At 40.2% G+C, this 8,764-nt stretch overlaps 1 pseudogene; it reads right to left on the minus strand.

The window, feature by feature from the left end:
• Positions 1-6: 6 nt before the first annotated feature.
• Positions 7-2,925, minus strand: LOC133737905 (cysteine-rich receptor-like protein kinase 44; annotated as a pseudogene).
• Between the last annotated feature and the right edge of the window lie 5,839 nt (positions 2,926-8,764).

Genomic DNA, 8,764 nt, shown 5'->3' on the forward strand with positions numbered 1-8,764 from the left:
GGAAACTCACATATGAATATTTTTTTTCTTTTTTTATTATTTAATATTTATCCAGAATATTAAATAATAATAATAAAAAAATCCAAAACATCTGTGAAATTCTAACGGGTAGTTGAATTTTCAAGTATATAGGTTTGTAGGCAGAGTTGCTTTTGGATTGATCAGACCCTATTAATCCTGAGTTACTCTCAAATCCCAACGACATGTCGGATGAGGATCCAATGCCATGATTATACATAAAAAATGCTGGTTGTGAGGGTACCGGGAGATCAACAGAGTTGCTGGTAAGCATTTGAATAACTAGAGCCACAGTTGGCCTATCAGCTATACTTTGCTGCACACACAACAGTCCGATGTGAATGCATCTCATTATTTCCGGCCTTGAACCGGTTCTCAACATGGGATCTATCAAGTTTGAAGATATCCCTTCCTTCCAACTATTCCATGCCTGCATAATTTTGAATTTATATGAACAAAAATCAAATTAAATTAATTTAATGTATCTTTTTTTTCTAGCAATTGCAATTATGTATATGCTCCCATACTTCAGAGAAATAATTATACTTACATAGCCCAGAAGATCCTCCAATTTTCCTTCGTGACGAAATGAACTATTTTTCTGTCCGCTTATTATCTCCAAGACCAACACACCAAAGCTATAGACATCAGACTTCACAGAAAAGTGTCCACGCATAACATACTCCGGTGCCATGTATCCACTGCACATCAAGAACAATATTGTTGACTTTAATTAACAAGGACGAACATGGTTATGCTGGAATTAGATTATTTCCTTGCTTGTTCTTTACTTGTCAAATTACAAAAACTTAGCATAAACTCAATTTTAAACGCTGTAGTACTTACTAGGTTCCCACAACTCGACTGGTTTCAGCTTGTGTTTGATCGATATTAAACAATCTTGCCATGCCAAAATCAGCAATCTTGGGATTCAATTCTGAATAGAATATTACTGGCTTTGAGATCACGGTGGATAATTCTAAGACGAGAATCTTCATGAAGGTATAGGAGGCTAGCCCTCGCCCAATGCCTACTATGATTTTGTAACGAGTTTCCCAATTCAAATCTGCACGCTTGACTGGATCTGCACATTCAATTATGCAAGAAAAAAATTATTTTGATGAGCAGTAATGATGCTTGGTTATACTACTCCTAGGCATAACATTTTGTATACAGATCGATCAAAGCATTCAACCATACCAAATATGAAATGATCGAGACTTGCGTTTGGTACAAACTCATAGACAAGAAGTCTTTCATTTCTTTCCAGACAAAAACCAAGGAGCCGAACCAAGTTCCGGTGTTGAAGCTTGGCCACTAAGATCACCTCATTTTTAAATTCTATGTCTCCTTGTGCAGAATCTTTAGAATGTCTTTTCACTGCTATATCTTCTTCGTTGCAACGCCTACCCTGCAGTGATGAATAAGTGTCTAAAAATTAAATGATTGCTCACATGTGTATACTTGACATTCTTGCTCATGTTTGAAGTGTCACTACCTTGTAAACAGCACCAAATCCGCCTCGCCCAAGTGTATTTGCTTCAGAAAAGTTATTCGTAGCAACTCTAATGGAGTCAAAGTCAAATTGCAAGGCTTCGGTGCTCATGTGATCATCTGCTTCTTGGTATGATGAACAGTTCAACAAAAATAAAATACTGCAAGTTCATTACCTTCTTTGAAGGACATAAAGGTTCTAGTTGTATGTACAATTGAATGTAGGTACTTATATAAGTAGAGAGCTGATCATCGTACTCATTTAGTTTAAGGAGAGAAATTACTGGAGAAGTAATTAAACACAAATTACCTTCAAACTTTCCCTTTGTCTTCCTAACTAATCTCAAATAAATCCATATGAATACAATCAGTACCACCAGAGGAACAACAATTGACACAGTGATGATAACTTTTGTTTGAGATGCATTACTTTTCTTCTTTCCTGCAAAAATCAGGAATTTTCTATACTCAACTCAAAAGTCTTTTGCGGCTGATTAAAGGGGTCCACAGGGCTTAAGGAAATTAATTTTAGAGCAGATAAGATCAAACGGAACATAATAACATCCTGACATCCTGTCCCAATTATAAAGAAAAAAAAGTAAACAATATATACACTATTAAAACTTAAAACAGAGTCGCCACATAGTTGGTGACGAAATAAACGGTATGTGAATGGAATATACCTGACAGTGGAGGAGGAGGAGAGGTCGGTGTTGCTTTTGGTGGCGAAGGTGGGGATGCCTTAGCTGCAACAATTGGTCTAATTTCATACCATACGGTACAGCTGGGTGCAACAACTCTCCCACCAATCTTCCCGGAACAACATACTGGGATTCGTGCTATAGTTGAATTTAAGCATTCAGTGCATTCTTGGGCTGACAAATCTGGAGTACACTGTGTGAGTCCATATATTGTTACGTTGGCGTCGCTTGTGTTTTGCGTGCCTATGGCGTACTTGAGATCAGTTTCTGCTGCAGCTTGACTAGACAGTCTTTCCAACAAGGCTTCGACCTTTTGGTTGAACTCATCCAGTAGTGTTGACGACACGTTTTGTGTGTTCAACATAGAGAAAGAAGGAGATAATGTCAGGATCCTATATAAGGGTTGATTCGAGTAGCGTAGCATGCAACCGTCGTACCACCCAATGGCCGCCTTCTGAACAGGACAGGCCTCAGTGAGACGATATATGGCGGAGCCGCTGAGGCAACTGCTGCAGTCGTCGGCCGCTTGATCTCCTCTACAGAGCCCGAGTGCATAAACTTTGTCGGAGTTTTCTCCGAAGGAGGAGTTATAAAAGCCGTGGCCATTACCGTTGATGGAAGAGGAAAGAGAGAGGAGAAGAGTGTTGAGGTTTGTCTTATAAGGGCTAGCATCGGTGTAGTTACCTGAGCTGTTTATACAGTAGCTGTACAGAAAAGGGGATTGATCAAGGGCTTGAGCTACGAGCAACACAAGTTGTATCAATGAAAGAAACAGTCCAAAGCTTGATGATGAGGAAACCATATTTTGCTTGGCGCCTCGGATGAACTAAGAAAGAAACACCATTAGAGCAACTCCAACAGATTCCCTATATTTTGATTTTTCTCTATTTTAGGGAAAAATAAGTCTCTTTTGCTCCAACAGATTCCCTATAACTATCCCTATTTTAGAGAAAGTGAGGAAAGAGAAAACCAAATTCCCTATATTTACAGTAAACTCTAAAATTTTAAGGAAGAATATGGAGATTTTAGAGATTGTTGCAAAATAGAGAATCTGTTGGAATTGAAGAAGAAAAATAGGCTAAAGCTTTGACATTTGCTTCCCTACAATCAGAAATTATAAAGAAGCTGTTGGAGTTGCTCTTATATTCTGAATTTGAAGAACATCTTAATCAAATTAGTTATACAATTAAAACATTGACTGATACGGAAATTAATTAATTATATAATTAAAACATAGACTGGGCGGAAATTAAATAATTATATAATTAAAACATAGACTGATACGGAAGTGGATCAGGACAAATGGCAAGAAACTTTCAAGGTCTCGCCCCCACGGTTGACCACATACCATATAGAGCTATGGTTAGTTTTTTGATTAATTTACCCCTGAAGTTTGAGAGTGTCATTATTTCACACATTTTAATTGTAATTTTAAATTTTCAAACTTTTTAATTTTAGTCTTCTGAAACCAATCTCTCATGCTCTGTCCAAATTGGACATTAACTGCTGACGCGGACCCAAGATGGAAAGAAAAATTACACTCGTACGCGGCTTAGAAATCAACCCCATTTTTTTTTTTTAAAAGGATAAAAGGATTTCATTCCTACCCTATAGTGACTCGAACCCAGGACCTCAATCCTAGGTAGTGGGCGCTCTAACCACTGAGCTAACACCACTTCTTCTTTTTTGATCTCCAGCAACCAAAATCACCGCCCCCCTCACATCCTAATCTTCTCCTACCCTGCACAAACCCATACCTGCCCACCTCCCCTCCTTATCTCTTTGAGCTCTGATGGGCAACTCCAATACCCTAACTTCATCATGTAGACATTCCACCAATACCCAGAATCTGCAAACAAACAATCCCTAAACTTTGACACAATTTGCAATAACCACAACTACATCCACATGCCCAGATTACTAAAATACTATGGAAGAATTTAGAGTTTTACACCAGAATCACAATCACAATCAAAATCAGAGACCCAGATAAGAAAAAGCTTACATCAGTGAACCTCTACCGCTCTTCTACCTCCGGTGAACCTCCCCACAGCGAACCCGCCTCCTGGTAACCTCCGCCGCTCTTCTACCCAACCTTGCTCCTTGTCGTAGTACAGCCCGAACTTCCCCAAATCGGTTTCGGTAGCCGAGGCTCCAGAATCCGGGTTGGTCGAATTTCTTGACTCTTTTACTCTCTTAGCTCTGATTCTGTTGCTCTGCAATTGCATCTGTAACCAAACCGGCCGTCTTTATCGCCGTTAGCCTCTCCTTCATTTCCATCTTGCGCCGTCAATTTTCTTTTTCCTTTCTGGTAAAATTTCCGGCTGAGGCTTTGAATATATATATGTTCAGATTGAAATCGATGCTGACTCGTTGGTTTTTGGAGAAAGAGGGCGACGACTTGGAGAAGTAGCTAGGGTTGATGAAGGAATTGACTGTCAGGATCGCGAGGCTTTGATCGAACGGGCGGTAGAGTACGTGGAAAGGTAAATTGGAGGAGAGAAGAGGAGACGGGTCAGGTGGAGTGGATTGGAGGGGGGTGGGTTTTTGGGGCTGCCTATCGGAGATGAGAGAGAGAAGAAGAAGAGGATTTGAGGAAGAAGAAGAAATGAGTTTTTTTTTTTCAAAATTTTTTCTATCTTGAAATGACTCTTTTATTATTCTAAAAAAAAGAGAGACTCTTTTAGCCCTTGAAGTGGGCCCCTAAAGTTGGACTTAACATCTAATTTGGACGGAGCATGAGAGATTGGACACGGAAGACTAAAACTGGAAAGCTTAGGGGGTAAAAATTCAAAATTGAGAGTAGAGGGAGTGAAATGATGACACCCCCAAACTTCAGGAGGATAAACTGAAATTAATCCTTAGTTTTTCCTTGGATTTTGACCATTTACTCTAATTCTATAGGGATTTTTTCCTCCTTACACCACCCACTTATTTTTTTTCCCACTTACCCATAAAGACTCTAATGAGATATTTCCTAATACCCAATTAATTTTTTTGTTTTTGTTTTTTTAGACTATATTGACATCACCCCTTTGTTACATAGAGAAAGAGAGAGAGAATTGGGAGAGAGAGAAGCCATATGAGACTTCGTCGCAGTCCAGTCATCGGTCGCCGGAGCACGGTCACCGGTCGTTGGACTTCTCTGAAAACCTCGCCGGAGGTGCCCAAAGAGGTCGTCAGATATCTCATAGGTTGCTAGAGAGATTTATTGCCTCCCAATAAAGGTTTATTGCCCCTAATAAACCTTTATTGCCCCCAATAAACCATTATTGCTCCCTAATAAACCTTTAGTTCGTCGATATGAGAACTAATCTCCTTAAAATTAGACAAATAAAACTTTGATTAAAGAAAAAATGAGGAGATTACATCAATTCAAAACTTTTATTAGGGGACATTTGTTGCCCCCCAATAAATGAAGGAAAAAATTCAGTTTACCCCCCTGAACTTTGGGCCTAAAATCAGTCTGGTCCTTAAACTGTTTTTTTAATCAGGCTGATCCTTAAACTTTTTTTTAATCAGGCTGGTCCTTGTACTCTCAAACAACATTTCCCGAGTCCAAAATTTAAATTCAAGTCCAAAAATGACGTCATCTGCTGAGTTGGAGCCGACAAGGGGCCCACACTTCAAATTTTTAAACCCTTAAGGAGGGCAGAATGGACATTTTGAATTTAATATAATTTTTAATTTTTATTCTCTCTCTCTCTCTCTCTCCCCCATCCCCTTCTCTATATCGGCGACCTGTTCTACGACGCCGAAACCCTTCCTCCTCCCCCAAGCCCAAGAGGCCTCAGAACTAAGCCCCCAAGTTCTTCAGCTTCGCCGACGACGAAGAAAATGCCACGCTATCTCGCTCAGAGCTGTCAACGACAAAGAAAACGCCATGCCATCTTGCCCTCCCTCTATTCCAAACTCAGAGCCGCCGAGACCATCCTCCAAAAGGTACAACAACAACGACGATGAAGGATCTTAAAATTGATTTTTAGTTTGATATGGAAATTTTGGATTTTGGATCTTGAAATTGCAGATCCAGAGTTGCTTGAATTTGGTGATTTCGGAGGGAGTTTGGGAGTAGATTACTTTGGTGGCGGGGCGAAGATCGACGGCGGTGAGGGGTGAGGCCAAATTGGGCATTGAAGTTAATGGATTGGTGGGCGTTAGAAACCTGGGCCACCAAGGCCCGCTTCTTCTTCTTCGGCTCCCTCTCTCTCTCCTCGCCTTCTCTCTCCTCTAGTCTTTCCCTCTATGTCCACTTCCACTTCGTCGTTGGAGAGATCACTGCCGAGGAGCTGAAGTAGTACAACGGCTCTGATCCCAAGAAATCTCTGCTCATGGCCATTAAGGGTGAGATCGAAGAAGTGGATTTGAATTTGATAGCAACTGGATTTGAGTTTGGGTTTTGGATTTGAATTTGATAGCAATTGGGTTTTGGAGTTTAATTTGATAGCATTGGGTTTGAGTTTGGGTGTTGATGGGTTTGGAAGAACAAAAAGTAGAAGAAAGAAAGGGAATTGGATGGGTTTGGTGGCATGGAATAGACTTCTCCGATTTCCAGTTGCACGAAGTCTTCTGAGTTTTTTTTTTTTTTAATCTTTTTACTGTAAGAATGTCCATTCTGCTCTCTTTCAGGATTTAAAAACCTAAAGTGTGGGCCCACATGTCGGCTCCATCTCAGCAAGTGACGTCATTTTTGGACCCGAATTCAAAATTTGGACTCGGGTGATGTTGTTTGAGAGTACAAGGACCAGTCTGATTAAAAAAATAGTTTAAGGACCAGATTGATTTTAGGCCCAAAGTTCAGGGGGTAAACTGAATTTTTTCCAATGTTTTATTAGGAGACAATTTTTTTTTTCTTTTTTCTTTCATTATAGGCATTCTGCCCCTATTTTACGATAAAAAGAAAAAACAAAACAAAAATGATGCCGTCATGAGCCCTGACCCGAACTCCTGTACTGGCGCATGGAGCTTCGGAGGTCTGATGATTTTCGAGTCGGCGCTGCAAGTTTGGTCAGCTGGCGGAAGTCGATGGAGATGCATGTACTGGGCGCGGCCAGAGTTCAAAGCATTAACGAGGACTCCGTTGGACTCGGAAGGTTCGAGATTGACAGTGAGAGGAGGGATGGCTGGGCGAGAAGAAGATTGCGAGGACCTGATTGGCGATGGGAGAAGAATACGAAGGATAGGTGCGATCAGGTCTGCCGGCGGAGTAGAAGACGAGGCAGCGTCGGAGTCGGTGGTGAGAGAGAGATCTAGGTGAGACCGATTTTGGTGACCGACAACAATGGTGACAAGGATCATCAGCGGGCACCGAGGATTTGGGGCATGAGCTTGAAGGGGGGAGAGAGAGAGAGAGAGAGAGAGAGAGAGAGAGAGAGAGAGAGAGAGAGAGAGAGAGAGAGAGAGAGAGAGAGAGAGAGAGAGAGAGAGAGAGAGAGAGAGATCTAGGTGAGAACGGTTTTAGTGACCGGCGACAAGGATCATCGGCCGGCACCGAGGCTCTGGGCCTTGAGCGTGAGGGGGAGGAGAGGGAGAGAGAGAGGGGGGGGCATGACATGGCATGGATATAGTTTTTAAATCAGGCTAAGGGTAAAAATGTCAATTTAGTTTAAATTGTGTTAGTGAGAATAAAAATCTATTGGTGGAGTAAGTGAGTTCATTTTGGCCAATTTTGGTGCTTTGGGTTAAGGACCCTTTTTCCTTTGGGCTGGGGCTACCTTATACACCTAAAATAGGCGTAATAATTTAACCATGCAATCGCACTTGTTAATCAATAGTAGTATAGGAAAGAAGGGGGTCTCCCGCAAAGCATGGTGCTTAATATGCAAATCTAGACTCGAAAACAAAAAAAATACTAAAATTGACCTCTAATAAATACAAAATTAAATACCCTACTTAGACAAAAAAATATGAAAATTTACAGAAACGAACTAGACACACTAAGAACGACTTACACAAAATTTAGGGGAATCGGAGTTGATTTACTAGATACTAAATAAATAAAACAAAACAGAGAATAGAAAAGTGACTAAAATAGAAAAGGGAAAAGAAATTAGTTTTGTTTTTGGGTTTTTGATATAGATGAGAAACAATAGCTAGGAACAACCATACACTACTAGACCATGTTTCACATAAGATTTGTTAACCTATATGATTCTTTTCAATTGAATGCCTTTACCCAAGCTAAGCCAATGATGTGTTGAACTTAATCTATTAACATTCATACTTGATATGTTAAGTGCATGACATGTGCATCCTAGAGTGATGTTCTCGCACAGCCTTCACGTCAAAAGTCATTAAGAACAAAAAGGTTGTGAATAAAGCTAGGCAATTTCGGTACTAATGTTGTCCTAGTCTACCAAGAAGCTAATTCATATGAATGGGGCTCAAGTCACTCATGTGCTACTCTAGATAACATGCTTGACATGATAATCTAAGCATGAAATCATAGCAATAAAATCGTAGCATGCTTACTACATTTGCAACCATAATAAACGAAACTAGAATTTATCAATGAGAAACTAATGAATTAACAAACATTCAATATCCAAGAA

This window comes from Rosa rugosa, chromosome 3 (genome assembly GCF_958449725.1).
Source record: "Rosa rugosa chromosome 3, drRosRugo1.1, whole genome shotgun sequence".
In the NCBI taxonomy this organism is placed as follows: domain Eukaryota; kingdom Viridiplantae; phylum Streptophyta; class Magnoliopsida; order Rosales; family Rosaceae; genus Rosa; species Rosa rugosa.